Source organism: Rutidosis leptorrhynchoides, chromosome 6, assembly GCF_046630445.1.
Source record: "Rutidosis leptorrhynchoides isolate AG116_Rl617_1_P2 chromosome 6, CSIRO_AGI_Rlap_v1, whole genome shotgun sequence".
In the NCBI taxonomy this organism is placed as follows: domain Eukaryota; kingdom Viridiplantae; phylum Streptophyta; class Magnoliopsida; order Asterales; family Asteraceae; genus Rutidosis; species Rutidosis leptorrhynchoides.
The window spans coordinates 63,114,297-63,137,926 of NC_092338.1; positions in this window are offsets into that span (position 1 = coordinate 63,114,297).

Consider the following 23,630-nt stretch of genomic DNA (forward strand, 5'->3'; position numbering starts at 1 on the left):
ATGGGTCAATTGGGTTAGAAATTTTTTAAAATGTTTGCGTTTCAGTTTCGTGTTTTAATTTAAATGATATAAACATGAACGCTTTCATAAATGTTTGACGGAGGAAATTATTATGATCTTTATGCTCGACCCATTTGACCCACTCGCATGACCCATTAGACATATCTCTATTTATTGAGCTCTAGGAATTGATACATATTGGATATGTTTTTTTTTATATTTTGTATAGGATCCAATAGGTTGGAAGGAAACTCATTAGATCTTTTTTTAAAGGTTTTGAGTTTACATTGTCAGGCTTTTTCCAAGACCCAATTGACCCAAAAACTTGACCTAATTGACCCAAATTTGAGAGTGAGGGTCTCAATTACCAGGTGTACGTTTGACGATTCACAAGTTAACCCCAATCAAAGTTTTGTTGAAGTACTGCTTAAGGCTTGAAAGATTCTAATAGTAATGTATTAGCTTAATTTAGTGAATTTTGATTATGTTATTGTCTGATTGCGCTCTTCAAAATTTTTGCAACTGATGTTCTGGTTTGAAACTTAGATCACGGTTTTATGTATGTTATTGATGTTGTGATAGAATTCAAAATATGTTATTGACTTATTGAAGAGAGTTGAAGTTCTATATGCTTTGTTGTATATCTATGTTATCATGTATCATGGATACCATCATCTGCAAAATTATTTAATTTCATTTAGCACAAAAAGTAAACAGCTATTTAATTCTCTACTTACTGCATATAGCTAATCAATATTCATTCTGCCATACATATTCATACAGAACTTAATGAGAAAAAAGTAAAAAGGCCCTAAATGTATGTTTTTTAAAGGTTGGATTTACCATTAATCTCGTGAACATTTTTAAAGTACAATGTCATGTCTTCAGGTAGAGAGGGGTGTAAATTTCTCAAAACATTGAAATGATTGGTTACATTTGATAATTTATGTTGCTAATGAGTTTTGAACATGTTTTGTGTATAACTCTAACCACTAGACTTTCTTGAAATGGTTTCATTGTTAAATAATATATACACTACAAGAAAAATGAGTTTTAGTGACGAAGACTATTGGTCACTAATAACACAAAATTGGTCACTAAATTAAGTGAATGATCAAAATAGGTTGGTCACTTCTTGTCATTATAGATCTGTCACAAAATATTTTTAGAGACCAAAATACCAAAATTGGTCACTATAGAGATCATTTGTTTGGTGACTAATATTGTATAATGACCAATATTTAGTGCCACTTTTTTAATGGTAAATAAATAACATTATTAGTGACCAAATATTGAGTCGTCACTAAAAGATCGTCACAAATGAGATTTTTTTTAGAAGAGCAATGTTTAGTCTCACAAAATGAAGTTGATATGCATCATGTATAAGGAGGATATTAAGATGAAATAAAATTTTATTTAATTGTCCAAACTTTTATGCCATTTCATTTTATAAACTTTTGTTTGTCAAAAGATGATATTTATCAAATAAACCCAGTAAAATTGACCCATATTTATTCTGACTCCAATACTTTCATGTCATCTTGGCTATTTTTTTTATTATTTTTTTTTTGGCAAAAATATTAATATGTATATATATAAAAGAACCAAGGTTCTGGTGGTACAACATTAAACAGGTCATAACGATCTCTAGAGAAACTATGTTCGTTCTAAACAATATGAACGACACATAAGCACTATAAGAATTACAACTGAAAAGTCAAGCAAAGATAACCCACCAAACCTAAGCCTAAAACATAAACACATAAACCTGATCCCGAATTCAACCCCACAACAGCACTCCTCAGAAATCGCAAATCCAAACCAATCACCGGGCAACCAAAGAACACCTAATCCGAGGCCTATTTACCGAAGTCAACTAAGTCAACAACGCCGGCAACAACATCGAACCCTCAAAAGACTCGAAGACAAGAAAGATGGAATGACTGAACTAACGAACAAACGACGACCAAATATGGCTACCAACCCCCGGTCCCAAACAGACGAACAAACGACGACCAAATATGGCTACCAACCACCAGCACCACCTAGTGACTACTACCCGCATCCCACCACCATAAGCCACCATCTGCGGCTACCTAGAAACCAGCCACTACTGTGAACAGCCACCTAAAGCTGCCAACAGCAGCCACCAACACCTATCACCGCCGGCGGTAGAAGACCACCGGGAAACAGCCGGATTTCACACAAAACACACGCACCACCGCAGATCTGCCCAAATCGCCCCACCCCATCCCATAACCGATTACCGACCAACCGGAAAGTAGAGTTCCAGAAAAGGAACTCGCCGCCTACAAACCCACTAAGAACGATGATCAGCAGCGAAAGGGAAAGAGCCACCTGAGCTGAAGCTCCCCACCCCGACCGACGTCGATAAACCGACAAAACAACCCCAAACCAAGAATTGGAAGCCAGATCCCGAGGAAAATCCTAACAAGATCGCCGCCTGGATACCGGCCTTGTGACCAAAGAAGCCAAGCTGGCAAAAGCCGTCGCCGAAAAAGGAGATAAATGATGGATCTTATTTCAAACAGAAAGCGAGTAAAACCGGACCACCGGCGAGATTCCGGTGGTCGGTGAGGAAAACAAATTAAAGGTTACAAACCTACAAACGAAGGAGCACAACAAGGATCGGTGTTGACGGCTAAAAAAAATAGGGTTTATGTTGTTGGTAGTGAAACAGAAGAGAGGAAACTCAAAATCGGGGGGTTAGTGTCTATTATAGAAAATCGAAGAAGTTTAAAGGTTGATAAATGTCATCTTGGCCATTTCTTTTAACTGTTTCTCTCTATATTAATGCATTTGAACAAAGTATGTATGTGTTATTTTGAACAAGGAAATCGAAGTTAGTCAAGCAAAGAAATCAAAATCTAGGACATATCAGATAATCGAAGTTAAAACATAATTCTCTAGTTCTGTGATTATGTCAATAGTTGGAGATCAGGAATTTTTATAATCCTGGCAACATGATGAAAAACATCGACAATGTTAATAAACTGACTAACACAATACGGAGTAGAAAGGAGTGTGTTTTGACACAACACAAGTCAGGATCATGTTTCTTGTTTCTAGTAGTATTGACATGATTACAGTGACAAGAAATATTAGACCGGGAGTACATTACTCCTTCTAAATGACAAAGTCCCCACGAATAGTACTATTCCACGAATAGTACTATTCATGGTTTGTCTTTTCTCACATTTTTTAAAGTTTTTTTGAAATTAAGAATACTTTATTTGTTATAAAGAAACTTAAATTAAGAAGAGTACACTATCACACCCCCAGTTAGGGCCTGGGCGAAATGTGACTTAATATCAAAATATACCAACATATTATAATAACGAGAACAATACTAAATGAGAAAGTTAAACTTTATGGAGTACGCAGCGGAAAATGAAATGTCGTTACAAAGGAGTACAGTAAATGTTTAAATGCAATAATAATAAATGCGATAATCTCTTGATCCTATGTCCAAGTAGCATCACATAAGCAGTAAGTATAAGAGCTTGAATCAAACAGCACCTGAGACAAAACATGCTAAAGTGTCAACCAAAAAGGTTGAGTGAAGTTCATAGGTTTAAAAAAAAGTTTGTCGTTGTTTTAGACCACAAGATTTAGTTTGTAAAGTTGATCTCCCGCAGGATCAATAAGTTATGCCAAAGCGTGATATTTAGACTAAACGTTCAAGTTTGCCCCATGACAAGTTGTGTCTGTCCTTGTCGGTTTAATTTCATTATTAAGTAATACAATAACTTGGTCAAATGTATCGGGGACGTTACTCCCGATAGGCCTAACCCCAATAATTAAGCATGCCGCAGCAATTAAAAATATCACTGTAGGGACTTAGTCGGACATAGCCGGGTATAGCATAGTTTAACAGTTTGGTACTTGTGTCTAAAGTGTAAAAAGTAAAAACAGCATGTGTCTCACCCCAAGTAAAAGTAAGTAAGTTTGCTAGCAATAAAGAGGGGCTATGAATTCACCTTAGTAAGTTGAGAGAGGGTTATTCCTCGGAATAGAGAGTTGAACGAGTGAGCAGGAAAGTCAACCTATTGACATTTAAGAGTAGTTAAGTGTTTTGCCCATGTTTAAGTTTAAGTATGTGTTTAAGTATAGTTTGTTTTACTAAGTTTCTATTCCTAGTAAGTTTCTACTTTTAGAAAGTTTCCATTTTTAGAAAGTTTCTTATTTTAGCAGGTTCCTTATTCTAGTAAGTTTCTATGACTAGAGAGTTTCTACTTAAAGAGTGTTTTCCATTTTAGGATACTTGTCGTATTAGATAAGCTTCCAATCACCCCTTTCCCTTCGAATGGCCAATTCAGATCTAGGGGCTTGAGCTATAGGACCCTTTAAATCGGAAATCCAAACCCTCTGCCTAGAATCTCGTAGAAACCATTCGTCAAGAAAGTTCGAAGATCTATACATCTCTAACACATATCCCAAAATGTTTTTATGTTACAATATAAGTAGTAGGTTATAGGTGCTAGTAATAGTAATAGTAATAGTGTATATATGTTATTTATTTTATTTTTAATTGCATATAATTTATAACATTATTTACATGTTTCGGTAAAAATAATAACTGAAGTAAAAAGTAAAAAGTAAAAAAGTAAAAGTAAAAAGTAAAAATAAAAAGTAAGAAAAGAATACTTACTAGTAGTAATTCTTCAAAGAGAGAATGAGAGAAATTTTGGTGTGAGTTTGAATGAGAAATGAGAGGTATTTATACTTGAAAAAATTAGGTAAAAAGAATAAAATAATTAAAAGAAAAAAAAATATTTTAATTTTTAATGGGATATTAAAATTCAAAAGTATTAAATGTTAGGTCATGGGATAATGCACAAAATAAAATAATAAAAGTAGTTTTTCCATTATAATTTTTAATTAAAAAGTAATTTATTTATTTATTTATTTTTTTAATTCATTTATTTTAAGGATTTCTTTTTTTTATATATAAATAAACAAATTGATTTATTGCTTTTCCAAGAGTATTTGTCAATAATATTTTTTTTAATAAATACAAATTTTGTATAAAAATAATAAATAATTCGGTATTTTGTATTTTTAATAATAATTATCATTTTAATTATTAAACTATAGTTTTAGTAAGTTTGTAAATATTATTACATTTATATATAATTGGATTTATTATATAGTTAAATATATAATACATTAACTAAATAATAAAAGTGATACAAAGTTTATATACTTAGTTAAATTATGTCAAATTATATAAATTAATAATATATTATTTATTTAAGCGTACATTGTGGACTAAAAATTACTATTCGGTCAATATTTAATTGTATATAACAACCCTTAATACATATAGTCAGACAGATAACCCTAGGGTTAATTCAGTAAATTTAGAAGTCAAAAAGTGAGGGTTGTTACAGTACCTCCCCGTTAATAAAAACTTCGTCCCAAAGTTTTAGGTAGACTTCTCGGATGCATCAGCGGTTGAGAAGAGATGAGGATATTTCTGTTTCATTTGGTCTTCACGTTCCCAGGTATACTCGGGGCCACGTCGTGAATTCCAACGGATCTTAACAATAGGTATGGTGCTTTGTTTTAAGCGTTTAGTAGATCGATCCATGACTTCTACGGGTTCCTCTATGAAGTGCATTTTATCATCAATGCGAATGTCATCCAAAGGAATAACGAGAGTGTCATCAGCGAGACACGTTTTAAGATTCGAGACATGAAATACGTCGTGTACGCTGCTAAGTTCAGCAGGTAATTCTAATCAATAAGCCACGGGTCCGATCCTTTCAGTAATCTTGAAGGGTCCAACAAAATGCGGACTTAGTTTGCTTCGTTTACCAAAACGAACGACGCCTTTCCAAGGGGATACTTTCAACATGACTTTGTCACCAACTTGAAATTCCAAATCTTTCTGACCTTTATTAGCATAGCTCTTCTGTCGGCTGCGGGCAGTTTCTATTCGTTTCTTAATCTGAACTATCTTTTTGATTGTCTCGTGTATGATTTCAGGACCAGTTAACTGTCTGTCCTCTAATTCATCCCAGCACAGTGGGGATCTACATTTTCGTCCGTATAAGGCCTCAAAAGCTGCAACCTTAATACTTGAGTGGTAACTATTATTGTAAGAGAATTCAACCAAAGGCAAATGTCTATCCCAGCCTTTGCCGAAGTTGATAACACAAGCGCGAAACATATCTTCCAATGTTTGAATGGTTCGTTCACTTTGACCATCGGTTTGCGGATGATAAGAAGTACTCATGTCGAGTTGAGTTCCAAGAGCAGTTTGTAAGGATTTCCAGAATCTGGAAGTGAATCTACTGTCACGATCGGATATGATTGATATAGGAACACCATGACGAGAGACAATTTCTTTGATATACAGTTGTGACAATCTCTCCATCTTGTCGGTCTCCTTGATCGGTAAGAAATGAGCAGATTTAGTAAGACGGTCTACTATGACCCATATAGTATCATTGCCACTAGAAGTCTTGGGCAATTTAGTAATAAAGTCCATAGCGATACATTCCCACTTCCACTGCGGAATATCGGGTTGTGTCAACAGACCAGAAGGCTTTTGATGTTCAGCCTTGACTTTTAAACAAGTGAGACACTTACTAACATAAGTAGCAATGTCGGCTTTCATGTTAGGCCACCAGTAGAATTCCTTCACATCGTGGTACATCTTACTGGAACCCGGATGAATAGAATACCTAGTCTTATGCGCTTCATCCAAGACTAGTTTACGGAGATTACCGAAGCGAGGAACCCAAATTCTATTGCCAAAGTACCGCGTACCATTAGCTTTTACTTGGAGTTGGTTCTCGAAACCGATAGGTCCTTCATCTTCGATAAGTGTTGGTTTAATAGCTTCCAGTTGAGCTTCGCAGATTCGTGATATAAGATTTGATTTGATTTTCAGGTTTAAGGCACGAACACGTTTAACATCGTCTTTTCGACTAAGGGCATCGGCAACTACATTTTCCTTGCCAGGATGATATTCCATCTTACAGTCATAATCATTCAATAACTCGAGCCATCGGCTTTGCCTCATATTCAGCTGTTTTTGATCAAAGATGTGTCGAAGACTTTTATGGTCAGTGTACACCGTAAACTGGGTACCATATAGATAATGTCTCCATATCTTTAATGCAAATACCACGGCACCTAACTCAAGGTCATGTGTGGTATAGTTCTCCTCATGTTTCTTCAACTGTCTAGATACGTAGGCAATAACCTTTTCACGTTGCATTTGACACAACCAAAGCCTTGCTTTGAGGCATCGCAGTAAACAACAAAATCGTCAGTACCTTCAGGTAAAGATAGAATCGAGGCTGTGGTCAACTTCTCCTTCAGAATCTTGAAAGCAGATTCCTGTTCTTCGGGCCACTCAAATTTCTTCCCTTTTTGTGTTAGTTTCGTAAGAGGTTTAGCAAGAAGTGAAAAATCCTTTATAAATCTCCGATAGTAACCGGCAAGTCCCAAAAATTGGCGAATATGCTTCGTAGTCTTTGGTATCTCCCAGTTCTGGATAGCGGTAATCTTAGCTGGATCGACATGTATTCCATTACTATCAATAACATGTCCTAGGAATTGTACGGTTTTGAGCAAAAACTCGCACTTAGAAAACTTAGCGTAGAGTTGTTCCTTTCGTAAGAGTTCAAGAATCACGCGCAGATGTTGCTCATGTTCCTTCTCACTCTTGGAGTAGATCAAAATGTCATCAATGAAAACAATGACGAATTTATCGAGATAAGGTTTGCAGACACGGTTCATGATATCCATGAAAATGGCAGGAGCATTGGTCAAACCAAAAGGCATGACACAGAATTCATAGTGCCCATAATGAGTGCAAAAATCAGTCTTAGGAATATCGGATTCCTTGACTCTAAGTTGGTGATATCCGGACCTTAAATAAATCTTTTAATAAACACTTGACCCTTGAAGTTGGTCGAATAGATCATCAATACGTGGCAACGGATAACGGTTCTTGATAATAAGCTTGTTAAGTTCGAGGTAATCAATGCACATCCTTAACGTACCATCCTTCTTTTTAACAAATAGAATAGGAGCTCCCCATGGGGACGAGCTTGGACGAATGAAACCTTTATCCAATAGTTCTTGGAGCTGGTTGGAAAGTTCCTTCATTTCGTAAGGTGCTAAACAGTATGGTGCTTTAGCAACAGGAGCAGCACCGGGAGCTAAATCAATTTGAAATTTAACTTGTCGAGGAGGTGGAAGACCAGGAAGATCTTCGGGAAACACATCGGGAAAGTCTTTAACCACAGGTACATCTTCAATACTCTTCTCTTTCGATTCAATCATCTTAACGTGAGCTAGAATAGCTGGATAACCTTTCATAAGGTATTTGCGAGTTTTAATACAGGAGATGATATTGAGATTGGAACCACTCTTTTCACCTTGAATGATGAGAGTCTCTCCATTTCCCAATGGAACATGAACAGTTTTATCGTAATACATGATAGCAGCATGTGATGGACGTAACCTATCCATTCCGACTACAACGTCAAAACTTCCTAGTTCGACCGGCAAAAGGTCTATCTTAAATTCCTTATCGGCTAAGATTAAGTTGCAGTTTTTATAGATTTTATCGACTTGCATGATTTTTCCATTGGCTACTTCTATTAATCGTTTAGTTTCTAAGGGTTAAGGCTTTTCAGTGAATAAAGTGCAAAATTCACTAGACACGTAACTTCTGTCGGCTTGAAAAGAGTCATTTTGTTCGTTTGATGAAAATTAGACATTCTAACATTAGGAAAGAGACTTTGATTAGCATTTTAAGCCAAGATTATCAAAGCAAGGTTGTTAAGATTATAAGGTAATCCTAAGTGCTTTAAGTCTAAGGCAGGAAAGGTTATAGTTTCCTAGATTGCTAAGACACCCTAGCTAACACATAAGGCACACACAAAAATACAATCCTGGTTCTCTATAACAGCCTGGTTATGCTCTGATACCAATCTATCACACCCCCAGTTAGGGCCTGGGCGAAATGTGACTTAATATCAAAATATACCAACATATTATAATAACGAGAACAATACTAAATGATAAAGTTAAACTTTATGGAGTACGCAGCGGAAAATGAAATGTCGTTACAAAGGAGTACAGTAAATGTTTAAATGCAATAATAATAAATGCGATAATTTCTTGATCCTATGTCCAAGTAGCATCACATAAGCAGTAAGTATAAGAGCTTGAATCAAACAGCACCTGAGACAAAACATGCTAAAGTGTCAACCAAAAAGGTTGAGTGAAGTTCATAGGTTTAAAAAAAAGTTTGTCGTTGTTTTAGAACACAAGATTTAGTTTGTAAAGTTGATCTCCCGCAGGATCAAAAAGTTATGCCAAAGCGTGATATTTAGACTAAAAATTCAAGTTTGCCCCATGACAAGTTGTGTCTGTCCTTGTCGGTTTAATTTCATTATTAAGTAATACAATGACTTGGTCAAATGTATCGGGGACGTTACTCCCGATAGGCCTACCCCCAATAATTAAGCATGCCGCAGCAATTAAAAATATCACTGTAGGGACTTAGTCGGACATAGCCGGGTATAGCATAGTTTAACAGTTTGGTACTTGTGTCTAAAGTGTAAAAAGTAAAAACAGCATGTGTCTCACCCCAAGTAAAAGTAAGTAAGTTTGCTAGCAATAAAGAGGGGATATGAATTCACCTTAGTAAGTTGAGAGAGGGTTATTCCTCGGAATAGAGAGTTAAACGAGTGAGCAGGAAAGTCAACCTATTGACATTTAAGAGTAGTTAAGTGTTTTGCCCATGTTTAAGTTTAAGTATGTGTTTAAGTTTAGTTTGTTTTACTAAGTTTCTATTCCTAGTAAGTTTCTACTTTTAGAAAGTTTCCATTTTTAGAAAGTTTCTTATTTTAGTAGGTTCCTTATTCTAGTAAGTTTCTATGACTAGAGAGTTTCTACTTAAAGAGTGTTTTCCATTTTAGGATACTTGTCGTATTAGATAAGCTTCCAATCACCCCTTTCCCTTCGAATGGCCAATTCAGATCTAGGGGCTTGAGCTATAGGACCCTTTAAATCGGAAATCCAAACCCTCTGCCTAGAATCTCGTAGAAACCATTCGTCAAGAAAGTTCGAAGATCTATACATCTCTAATACATATCCCAAAATGTTTTTATGTTACAATATAAGTAGTAGGTTATAGGTGCTAGTAATAGTAATAGTGTATACATGTTATTTATTTTATTTTTAATTGCATATAATTTATAACATTATTTACATGTTTCGGTAAAAATAATAACTGAAGTAAAAAGTAAAAAGTAAAAAAGTAAAAGTAAAAAGTAAAAATAAAAAGTAAGAAAAGAATACTTACTAGTAGTAATTCTTCAAAGAGAGAATGAGAGAAATTTTGGTGTGAGTTTGAATGAGAAATGAGAGGTATTTATACTTGTAAAAATTAGGTAAAAAGAATAAAATAATTAAAAGAAAAAGAAATATTTTAATTTTTAATGAGATTTTAAAATTCAAAAGTATTAAATGTTAGGTCATGAGATAATGCACAAAATAAAATAATAAAAGTAGTTTTTCCATTATAATTTTTAATTAAAAAGTAATTTATTTATTTATTTTTTTAATTCATTTATTTTAAGGATTTCTTTTTTTTTTATATATAAATAAACAAATTGATTTAGTGCTTTTCCAAGAGTATTTGTCAATAATATATTTTTTTAATAAATACAAATTTTGTATAAAAATAATAAATAATTCGGTATTTTGTATTTTTAATAATAATTATCATTTTAATTATTAAACTATAGTTTTAGTAAGTTTGTAAATATTATTACATTTATATATAATTGGATTTATTATATAGTTAAATATATAATACATTAACTAAATAATAAAAGTGATACAAAGTTTATATACTTAGTTAAATTATGTTAAATTATATAAATTAATAATATATTATTTATTTAAGCGTACATTGTTGACTAAAAATTACTATTCGGTCAATATTTAATTGTATATAACAACCCTTAATACATATAGTCAGACAGATAACCCTAGGGTTAATTCAGTAAATTTAGAAGTCAAAAAGTGAGGGTTGTTACATACACCATGAATGATATTATTGAATATTTTATTTTTTCTAAACTCGTTTTTTTTTTTTTAAAAAAAAAAAAAAAACTTAGAATCAGGATTAGTTTTTCTTTTATAAAGAAACTTATAATTAAGAATAGTACTATTCATGCTTTCCCTCAATAAACATTCGTTCGCTGTATTATTTATTCTAAAACATGTAAAAATGAAGTGATTTAATAGCGATGTACAAGTTATAGTAGCATTCTAATATACAACTACTACTATCATTACTAAAACATAAAATTAGCACAACAAATAATGCATATAATACTAATGGGTAATGTTAAATAATGAAGACTAATTATTAATATATATATATATATATATATATATATATATATATATATATATATATATATATATATATATATATATATATATATATATATATATATATATTAATAAATTTGAATACAAAAATCGTCTTTTGCTAATGGCTAATATTAAATAGGTAAAGCTCATTATTAAAATATATATAAGAAAATTTAAATACAAAAATAGTCAATTACTATCTATTAGCCTAATAAGTTACAATTAATATGATGTTCATTTATTTAATTTTTAACGCGGTTAAATATCAATGACGGAGGATTTGAACGCAATGTCCAAATCTATCCACTTCGGGCATCAGGTGAGTAAAAAATACCTCGGGTGTGGGTCAAATGCAATATGTCACGACAATTTTTAAAAATATGATTTATTAATTAATTTATTATCACATTTAACGATTAGAAAATCAGTTATTAAAGCTTCAACAAAACGTCTACCAAACGCAAACTATTGATATTTCATAAACCGACACAACGCGAGGGTGTCACCACTAGTTATTAACAATGAATAAGAAATATTGTATTTTTAGTAATAGTGAACAAGACACTATACTTTAGTAACACCAAGTAAGAAATGTACTTTAGCAATAGTGAATAAGCAACTTTAAGAAATTTTCAAATTTAGTTCTAAGCACTATGATCAAAAGTTATGTTTAAGCATAAACATTTCGAAAGCTCGACCAGCAAGAAATTTTTTTTTAACTGAAGACAAAAAGTTGACCTACTTCATAGTATTCATTACTCTTGTTTCATTTATACATTGAGTTGGTTAACTCATAAAGTTGACCTACTTCATAGTATTCATTACTCTTGTTTCGTTTATACACTAGTTTATAACCCGCGTTTTCGCGGTACTTAAATCTGAGCTAGTGTTGTAATTCTGTCGAGTTGATTTTTTGTGACGCATTTGATAATCGCGATTTATGTTAACTTTGTAATTTATAATAATCAGTTATAATTGTTATTAAGTGTGTGTACATGGATGATACTTGCATGCGTCAGGTATGGATTCCATATATTTGCGATACATCTATCATATTTTTTTTATTCGTGGGGTCCTTGTATGGTTGTACCAATCAAAAATTACGTTTTTCTGCCATGTATGTGGCCCTCGGATATCCACGAAACGTGAGCAACCTCATATGTAATTAAAACAATCTAATCACAAAAGTTAACTCGACAAAAACTAAGAAATACATGCAAAGAGTTCGAAATTCATGACTCTCCTGTGACTCGTCAATATGTAAAAAGAATTTAATCGACCCACCTATGGGTGAATTTTTTAGCATTTAACCCACAAATTAATATAAGTTTTTGTTACTTAATTAATAATTAATTAAATATTCTCAAATACCAAGAGCCTCCAAATCCACCAAGAGGTTCTTTCTTTCATTTCGCCCCGCCCGATTCATTTCCTTTGTTCCTAAGCAAAATCCGTATTTGAACCCATAATACAATCTTCTTCGGGATCGAGGTCTCATGAACCGAAGAAGACCTTGGCCAATCCACGTGGCCTGCTTGACGAACATCATCGATTAAGACATCTTAAATTGGTGGGCACCGCGATAAGTCCTCTGCCTATGTTTTATAAATTATATATAAAATATTTTACGTACATTTATAACTTATATATTATATGTATAGAATGTTTATGTATGTCCTTAGGAAAAGTATACTCTGTATATGTTTTCTATACTTGTATTCTTATAGATACTTACATATAATTGATTTTATCAATTGTACGATATGCTTGTGATTGGAAATTATATATATAACTAATTTCTTTGATTAAAAAATAACTGATCAATTATTTATTCGGTTATTTGAAATGTGTATTTTTGTAAACACAAATCATGTGCGGCAAATATAAAATTTATTATATGAGCTTCATCACCTCCCAATTTTGAAGAGAGTATATCGGGCAATAAGGATCGATATTTTTATTTAGGATTGGAATAGATTAGAGTTAGAGTTGGAGAAAAAATATACATTCATATATATAAGACTTTTTTGCACAGTTGGTCCCTCTATTATACCTCAAATCGCTAGTTTGGTCCCTCGGTTTTTAATTTGGCAATCAGCGTCCCTGAGTTATTTTAATTTTGCAATTGGCGTCCCTCTGTCAAATTTCTGTTAAAAAGCTCCGTTAACCTGGTCATGTGCAATGCATGTGAGGGTAAAATCGTCTTTTTACTAAAACAAGGGACCACCGGCGCAAAACTAAAACTGAGGGACCACTGGCGCAAAAATAAAAATATAGAATTTTTCTCTTTTTTTTCTTTTCTTTTTTTTCTGTTCTTTTTTTATTCTTTTTTTTTTTTTTCCTTTTTTCTTCTTTTTTTTTAACTTTTTTTTATCGAAATAATACAACAAATGTGACAACCCGGTTTCATTATTATTATTATTATTATTATTATTATTATTATTATTATTATTATTATTATTATTATTATTATTATTATTATTATTATTATTATTATAGTTATTTTTTTATCGAATTTAAACAGGAATATTTTTTTTCCATCGACACCTCTGTTTTTGACCCATTTTGCCAAAACCTCGAATTCGATTCAATTTTCAAAAAGTAATAATGCAGTCCTGTTAGGAATCCTCTAGTGAAACTTCCTGTAAAATATCAACTTCCAATTTTTGTTATCAAAGTCGAATTTACGAGTCAAAGTTTCGGTTGTAAAAGTCAAACGTTTTGTTCATCGCGAAATTCGTATTTGTTTTAGTGTTTCTGTTGAAATTGATGATTCAGAAAGTTTCTATAAAAGATTTGCAACATATTTTGTTTAGGAATCGTGGGTTAAAACAGCTTTAATTTCAAAAACACGATTTGAGTTTATATTTTTTTTTTTCACGAACAGCTTCTGCTTCTGCTGTTTCTTTATTTTTGTTTCCTTTCTTTTCGTGTTTGATCATTCCAGTAAAATCGTTTCTGTTTGTTAATCCTAAAACCCATTTCAACGTTTTGATTATTACGATTGAGTATTGTTTTGGGCCGATTGGTTTGAAGAAAATGATGAAGGGAATAAAAACATTATTAATACGGGTTATATATTTACGGGTCTCACATTTAATCAGAAAAACAGAATGGTTCAGATGGTTAGGGAGGTGTCGGGTCAATGAGAGGTCTCGGGTTCGAGTCTCGGCTATGGCATTAATTTTTTTTGAACAAGAAAAAAAAAGTTAAAAAAAAGTTTCGAACAAGAAAAAAAAGTTAAAAAAAAGAATTAAAAAAAGTTAAAAAAAGTTTCGATACAAAAAAAAAGTTAAAAAAAAGAATTAAAAAAAGTTAAAAAAAGTTTCGATACAAAAAAAAAAGTTAAAAAAAAAGAAAAAAAAGGAAAAAATAAAAAAAAAAGAGAAAAAAAAGAATAAAAAAAAGAACAGAAAAAAAGAGAAATTCTATGTTTTTATTTTTGCGCCAGTGGTCCCTCAGTTTTAGTTTTGCGCCGGTGGTCCCTTGTTTTAGTAAAAAGACGATTTTACCCTCACATGCATTGCACATGACCAGGTTAACGGAGCTTTTTAACAGAAATTTGACGGAGGGACGCCAATTGCAAAATTAAAATAACTCAGGGACGCTGATTGCCAAATTAAAAACTGAGGGACCAAACTAGCGATTTGGAGTATAATAGAGGGACCAACTGAGCAAAAAAGTCTATATATAAATAAAATAATACATAGTAGATACTAGATACTCCGTAGTAGATAGATAAATATAATAGAATAATAGAATTGTAAGAATAGTAGAATTTTTAAGATATAAGAAACTAAAGAAATATTGGCTAATAATCTAATTTAACTAGAAAAAGGAGCCCGCGCGATGCCGCGGGGCCTTTGGTTTGCGTATTCATAGTTAACGGGACCTTTGAGTTGCGTATTCATAGTTAACGGAGCGTATTATAGGTGTGTATAAGTATTGAATATAGTCTGAGGTATTGGGCGTTTTTTTTAAGTGTCCGTTTTGCGTATAGTTAGGCCCGTTGTGGTCGTAAGATTTTTTTGAGTTGAATGGTGTGTTCGAAAAAATTTAACTCGTACCGAGCGAGAAGATAGAGCCCTATAAAAATTCGGGTGGAATAAGTTTATTTTACTTTAGTAAAATTCTATATTTACATTTTTTACCCCTTAAAAAATGTGAACTTGAGGGGTTGTTTTGAAATTTGAGGCAAAGATGAGGGGCCGATTGTAGTGTGAACGCAAAATTAAAGATACAATTCAAAATAAGTAAAACTACAAAAATTTTGGTGAGTATTAGTATGTAGGGGTAATGATTAGATTTGCTTTCTAAATAATGATCCGATGGCTAAAATTAAATAGGTTTTGCTAATTTCTCTTTTGTTATAATAATAGATGAGTTGTAATTTGTTGAATCCAATTGTAACATCCCGTTTTCCTCGAATATGACTTAAGGTGCGTAATTAACCCCGTGTACGTTTATTATTGCATCTATGATCGTTTATTTTAGTTTAATGTGTGAAAATATTGGAAAATGGTTTGATCAGGCCCTCTGTCGCGTCTGAATGGGTTTCATCGCGTCCTGGTGCGTCGCGATACGCGATAAAGTGGGCTGGAACGCGACAGCTCCAGAACCCCAGTTCTGTCAAGGTTATCACGTTCTGTTGTGGTTTGTCGCGTTTGGGCGTCGTGTTACGCGACAGGTTGTCGCGAAACGCGACAGATGTCGCTGTTTGACAAATTTGACCCAATTTAAATGGCATCTTTGGGGGTGTTTAAGTTTTTTCACTTGTGGACGGTTTTAGATCTAGAAAACTGATAAATGAGTTATCCTAACTCATTTAACACATCTTCACCTACACCACATTCAATTTAGAGAGAGAGAGAGTTAGGGCTTAGTGAGAGAAAGCTCACTTGGAAAAGAAGGAGACCAAATCTCACCCGAATCCAAGTTTTAAAGTTGTTCCTTGCGTCTCTAGCTACATTTTGATAGTTTGGTAAGTCTTAACTCCATGTTTTGAGTTTTATTTTGTTTAAGCTAGGGTTTGGTTCATGTGGGGTTTGTATGACCCATTTGAGGGATAAATGGGTGGATCTTGGGTTAGATTGTTGAAAGGAAACCCTAATTACCATAATCTAGGGTTTTGGTCTAATGAAATGAGGTTTGTAAGTGTCAAAGGTGTTGTAAGCATTAAAACACTTGTTCAAAGTTGAAAGAGATGTTAAATGGGTCATGTTTGACCAAAATTATGTGTTTAAGTGTTAGATGGGTCACATGAGTCAAAGTTGACCTAATTTGGGTAAAATGGGTGAGAAATACCCTAGGTTGTGCTACTTGAAGAGTAATGGACTTTAATTCACTAGCTTTAGTGATTATAATGAGTGTTGACCAATTTTGGGTGGTTGGTGTAGATGAGTCATTTAATGCTCGGGTCATTAAATGCTCGGTTGTTAGAAGTTGACATTTAATTCAACTTGATGGTGTGTTAATTATATGCATAATGTAAAAGGTGCTTTACTTTGAAGTTTGCGAGCTTACTTCCTAATTCACCGAAGACGATAAGGTGAGTGGAATAATTATATATGCATGTATATAATTTATTTACTTGTGAGGTATGGGTTGAAGTTTGTTGTTGACGATGCCATACCCTAGAGTATATTGTGTTGTTGATGAGGGTTTAAAGTTCGTTGTTGACGATACCTCACGTATGGAATTAAAGTTCGATGTTGACGATGCCATACGATTATTGTAGTGACGTTAATGAGGGTTTAAAGTTCGTTGTTGACGATACCTCATATGTGGGTTTAAAGTTCGGTGTTGACGATACCACATTAATGTAGGCGAATGGGATTTAAGTTCGATGTTGACGATACCATTCGTTGGGCTAGTCATGAGATCTTGAGTACTATGGATGTTGTGAATGAAAGGACCCGTTCATATTAATTATAAACGATTCACAATAGTTGATTACATTGCGAGGTATTTGACCTCTATATGATACATTTTACAAACATTGCATTCGTTTTTAAAAGACAATCTTTCTTTACATCGAAAATTGACAGGCATACATACCATTTCATAATATCCACTATCCAACTATAAATTGATTTAATAATAATCTTTGATGAACTCAATGACTCGAATGCAACGTTCGTCGAAATATGCTATGAAAGACTCCAAGTAATATCTTTAAAATGAGCAAATGCACAGCGGAAGATTTCTTTAACACCTGAGAATAAACATGCTTTAAAGTGTCAACCAAAAGGTTGGTGAGTTCATTAGTTTATCATAATCATTTATTTCCATCATTTTAATAGACCACAAGAATTTCATTTCCAGTTCTCATAAATATACGTCCCATGCATAGAGATAAAAATAATCATTCATATGGTGAACACCTGGTAACCGACATTAACAATATGCATATAAGAATATCCCCTATCATTCCGGGATCCTCCTTCGGACATGATATAAATTTTGAAGTACTAAAGCATCCGGTACTTTGGATGGGGTTTGTTAGGCCCGATAGATCTATCTTTAGGATTCGCGTCAATTAGGGTGTCTGTTCCCTAATTCTTAGATTACCAGACTTTAATAAAAAGGGGCATATTCGATTTCGATAATTCAACCATATAATGTAGTTTCAATTACTTGTGTCTATTTCGTCAAACATTTATAAAAGCGCATGTATTCTCAGTCCCAAAAATATAAAGGGTAAAAAGGCAAATGAAACTCACCATACTGTATTTCGTAGTAAAAATACATATAACGTCATTGAACAAGTGCAAGGTTGGCCTCGGATTCACGAAAATATATTAATTATATATATTTATATGTTGGTCAATATTTGTATAGCAATTTAGGTCAGGTCATAGTGTAATCCTATCCTATAGCTCGAGTCTAACTCTACAGTATAGTAACATGTTATATTACTCATGCTCAATTAAGATTCTAGTAAAAGGTGACGTGTGAAACAACGTAACACAAATGGTTTCATAATCATAAAATAGTATTTTAGTTTTTTTTTTTTTTTTTTTTTTTTTTTTTTTTTATAGAGAAAATCAACACAAAAAGTTAACTGAAAAGTTAAAAGGAAAAGTCAAAGTTCAAAGTAAAAAGTCAAAGGTTAAAGTCAAAAGTCAAAGGTCAAAGTAAAAATGAGGTCGCATGCAAATATATAATAACTTATACAAAAATGATTTTCGGTCAAACATCACTAAACGGGCCACTTCAGCTATTTTTAGAAAAATTATCGGAACTCCGATTGATAAACGGCCAAAGATAAAAGTTACACATTACCAAAAAAAATTAAGCATAAATATTACAGAAGTAAACTAAACCTAGACAACTCGTAGTTGCCAACGCGTTTTCGGCGTTTCAAAGTTAATTTTTCAGCTTTAATAAATTTACAAAAGTGACCGAGTAGCCTACTTTGGAGATTTTTAGAAAATTCCTCAAAACTCGTATTGACAAACGGTTAAAGCCTGCAAATTCTCGTTACCACAAAGATATAACATGATTTTTGGCAAGAGTAAACACATATCAGGCCGACCATGACAACTGATACAAAACTGACATTTTTAAATAAAAAAGTTTCAGCTCTTTTTAGAATTTTAAAATGTGACCAAACTGTCAACTTTGATGATTTTTAGAAAAATCGTCGAGACTCAAATTGACAAACGGCTAGAGTTGTTTATTAGACCTTATTGCAAAGAATTCAGTGGTATTTTTTTTTATATATGAAACAACGCAGATCAGCGAGAATTTCAGTTCCCGTTTCGACATTTCATCAAAATTTGCAAAACTTCTTTTGTCCATAACTTGATAACCGTTCAACGAAACGAGACGTGCTTTATATGAAAATTCATCTACTCGACGAGTAGAATCCAAATAATCACTTTTTATAACCCAGAAAATTAGTTCACTAATTATCATCAGCAATTTTAATTACGAAATTAATTATGCAATTTGTTTATTTCATAACTTTCTAACCATTACTTGGATTCAAGTGATTCTTAAACCAAAATTCAACTATTTTTCGCTAGCTTTCCAACGACATGCATATCTTATACCTTATCTCAATCGTATATGTAACTAATTCAGGAATCAACATAACCTATCTAATGGCAATATCAAAAGTACAAGCATGCATAATCCTATATACTCGAGCACTAGTCAGGGATACACTATTAGTATGTAGAAATTAAATTATGAGTACTCACATATCAATATTGAGATTCAATATTGCAGAAAAGGTACGTAAACGCAACGGAGATGATAAACACTATATTGACCTCACGAGCATACCCATGAACCATACTCAATCACCTCCATAGCTATAACCCATAATTTCCTTAATCTTATCCCACTCGAAAAAACAACTTCGAAATCACTCGGACAGCACTCCGTCGTAATATTTTATGTATACTAATAATATCTTGAGATAATACGGAGTAAATATATATATGTAAATCGATTGAGAGAGTTTAGAGAAAACTATTTTCAAGTTTCTATGAAATAATGAAACCTATTGAATTCTATTTATAATAGATTTTTGAATTATTAAAGTGAATTATTAAAGTATGAATTATTAAAGTGAATTATTAAAGTATGAATTATTAAAGTGAATTATTAAAGTATGAATTATTAAAGTGAATTATTAAAGTATGAATTATTAAAGTGAATTATTAAAGTATGAATTATTAAAGTTAAAGTAAAGTAAAAATAAAGTAAAGGTAAAGTTTAAGTATAGTAAAAGTATAAAACTATGTACGTATAATACGCGTATAAATATATATAATATTAATTTAAATCGTTATATATATTTAATAAAATAAAATATAAATATCGTTATCTTTATCATACTAGTTAAGTAATGAGTTGTCAAAAGTGGTTCTAGATATTTATAAAAGTTATATATGTTTTAATAATAAAGTTCTTTTTAAACTGAAAACGTTTTTGTACGTTTGAAACTAAATAGATCAATCGAGTCTTTATGAGATTCAATCTTCCACTATCCTTTGTCTAGTTCTCAATGATTGACAATTTGTTCATATTTATAAATCACTTTACCATTTTCCGAATATTGTGAAAATGAAAAGATTTCTCAAATCAACGTGGGCCTTTCAACAGAGACTTGTAATCATAATTCAATATATCTGATAATTCAATCATTTGATCTTATCTTCTAATTCCATTGATAAATATTTTGAAACAGATACAATCATATAAAGTATTTAATCTAATATTTTGTTTACGTTTCAAGTTATAATATATATACACATATACATATATAATCATATTCGTTTAATGGTTCGTGAATCGTTGGAACTTGGTCGAGGTTGAATGAATGTATGAACATAGTTTAAAATTCTTGAAATTTAACTTAACAAATATTGCTTATCGTGTCGGAAACATATAAAGATTAAAGTTTAAATTTGGTTGGAAATTTCCGGGTTGTCACAGTACCTACCCGTTAAAGAAATTTCGTCCCGAAATTTGAGTGGAAAGGTCGTGAATGATAATAAGTATGTTATCATGATGCATACGGGCTGAAAATTAGAGTTTTATCATCAGCGAATAATTTGGATAAACAATCTATTTATATGAAGAGTACGAATGAAGCTAACATAGAAGAGTGAAATGAGTAAGTGTAGATTCATCTTATCATTTGACGTAGATATGTTTGATTCCCAGATTTTAAGGGATTTGAAGAAAATTTTCTTAATAAGATTTGACTCTCCGGTAATCAAGGGAATTAGGATCCGCTTTAAATGCGATCGTCCATTTTAATTATTCTGTCGGAGATTTTCTTATAAATTCACCTCCTTCATTTCCTTACAACTCACACCATCTATTGATGCATTTTATGCAAGTCCCTAGACATCTACCCACGTCCATTGCAGGTACAACAGTTTACAGGCCACCATGATTGCTCATTATTATCCTATCCGTGGTTGTATGTGGTTACAGGAACTACAGGAACGAGATTTAGATGTTTGACTATGTTAGACTTAGTCAGACGTATGAGTGAAGCCTCACTAGTACGGCTGACAGGCTCATACGCATGGTTGATGCTGAGCTAATTCACAATTACAACCTAAATGATAAGACATGAGTGAGTGATCACCCGTACAGTTGATGAAGCCAACTCGTACGTGTGATGAATGAATCGTATGGGTGTGTCAACAGCAGGGGTATATAAAGTCTTATGTTCTTCATTTTAGGTTAAGCCTCTCATTTGTTACACACACTCAGATCTAGTGAGCTCCTTCGATTCTCTCTCAGTCCAAATCACCCAGGTGGTGAATAATAGCTCTAGGTTTTGATCTAATCACACTTGATTTAGTTGTGGTTTGACTAAATTAATCAAAAAAAAACTTAACCTATTCACTAGAGGGTTTGATTCACTTATTCTGCCATTGTGTGAGTTAAATCTGTTGATTTCTAAGTTCCTAGTCATGTTTCACCACCTTCTATTCTTTCCCCCTCAACTCATATTTTAAAGTATTCATCAATATGCTCCATCCAGTTCTGATTCTCGATATACTTCTAACTTTCATATCGGTCATTCTTCTTTTTTTTTCATCTACCGCCGGAAGAATCTATTTACTTCTACTATACTCTTGGGTTTATAGTGTTCCTAGTTCTCCCGTGTCTTTATATTGCTATATGCATCGATATATATGGTTTATAATTTCTGGTTTGTCGTTGGGCTTTATATGTTCCCTTATATTTCAAAGTCTCTGCTTCTGTCTTCTATAATCATTATCATTCACAGTTAATGCTCTCTTTTATTTGCTGCAATTTATACCCCAATTTCTATTTCAAAGTTTTGTCCTTTCGTTTCTTCTTCTTGCGATTAAGCACCGCTTGTAATGGTCCAGAATTCACAGATACGAATTTCGAAATGAACATTGTTAATGTTCTAGGAAGGAAATTGTGATGGCACGATCTTAACTTGTCAAATTACTAAAATACCTTGGAAAAGGCCGAATCACCAAGAAATATTTTCTTGATATTTTAGAGGTTAAATAGAATACAAGAGTCGTATAACATGGCACATGATGATGTTATGATCTGTGAATCATCACGTTCCATTTAGAAACTCAGCATGACTTACTGTAATATAATCACATTGATCAAGTGTCATTATATTATACTAATTCATGCTTCAGTTCCCAACACTACTTCAAAATATTCCTATTTTAAACTTGAATGTTTCAGAATTTAGAAACTAAAATAGTTTCTTTTATGATGTAATACAGATAGCGCGAAGAGGTAAATGATTTCAAATAAGAAAAATTAATATCTTCAGAAATATGGAGGATATTTATAATGAAAGATATGATGATATTTTAGAATTTCTAATATCAGAGGATGAAGAAGAATATTGTCCGCAGGGGCTTAGAGTCAGAAGCAAGGTATTCGTTAATGACTTCAGCAGATACTGAATTATTTGGATCCTTTGAAGTCAGGTTCAGTCTTTGTAATTTGTCCACAGCCTCCTTCCTACTTTGCTCAATCCGTTTTCCAGTTCCAAGAGTTCTCTTTTTCTGCGCTTTGCCAGCACACCTATTCATTATCATCAAACTTTTACTGTTAAGGTCGTTTATAGTTTTTTTGCTGCTTCATCAGTATTTTTCCATTTTCGGAGAACCAATTCGTAGTTCGAAGTGTTTTTCAGAATCTTCACATTCAAATTAAGTCTAGAAGATAGACGTTATATATACACATATAACTGTTGGCGTAGACATGCTGCGAGATTTCAAAATACTGATTGCTAATTCCCAATGATTCGTATGGAAATTCTCATTACAAGATGCGAATGAGTAAATGATGGGGTTTCAATGAATAATTATAATGACTTTTTGGAGAGGCTAAAGTCAAAGGGTAATGAAGTTGTTGATACATCTGTTAATAATGTGGTGGAATGTAAAAGGTTCTCTGGTAATGATGGTGTATATCTCAAGGTTATAATAAGGTTAGTCTGACTGAAAAGTCGAAGTTGACTTGCTGGAGCTGTGACAAAACTGGCTACTTTGAATAGGAGTCGCAAAGTTATTTTTGCTAATAAATGCTAAAGAATCTGACGCGGATACGCTGTTTAAACTTTTACTTTGGTTTCAAGAGTTTTTCAGGTACATAACTGTGGGTAACATGTGGTTGGATCATCATCTCGATTGCTCATCATTCGAAGTGTCTTC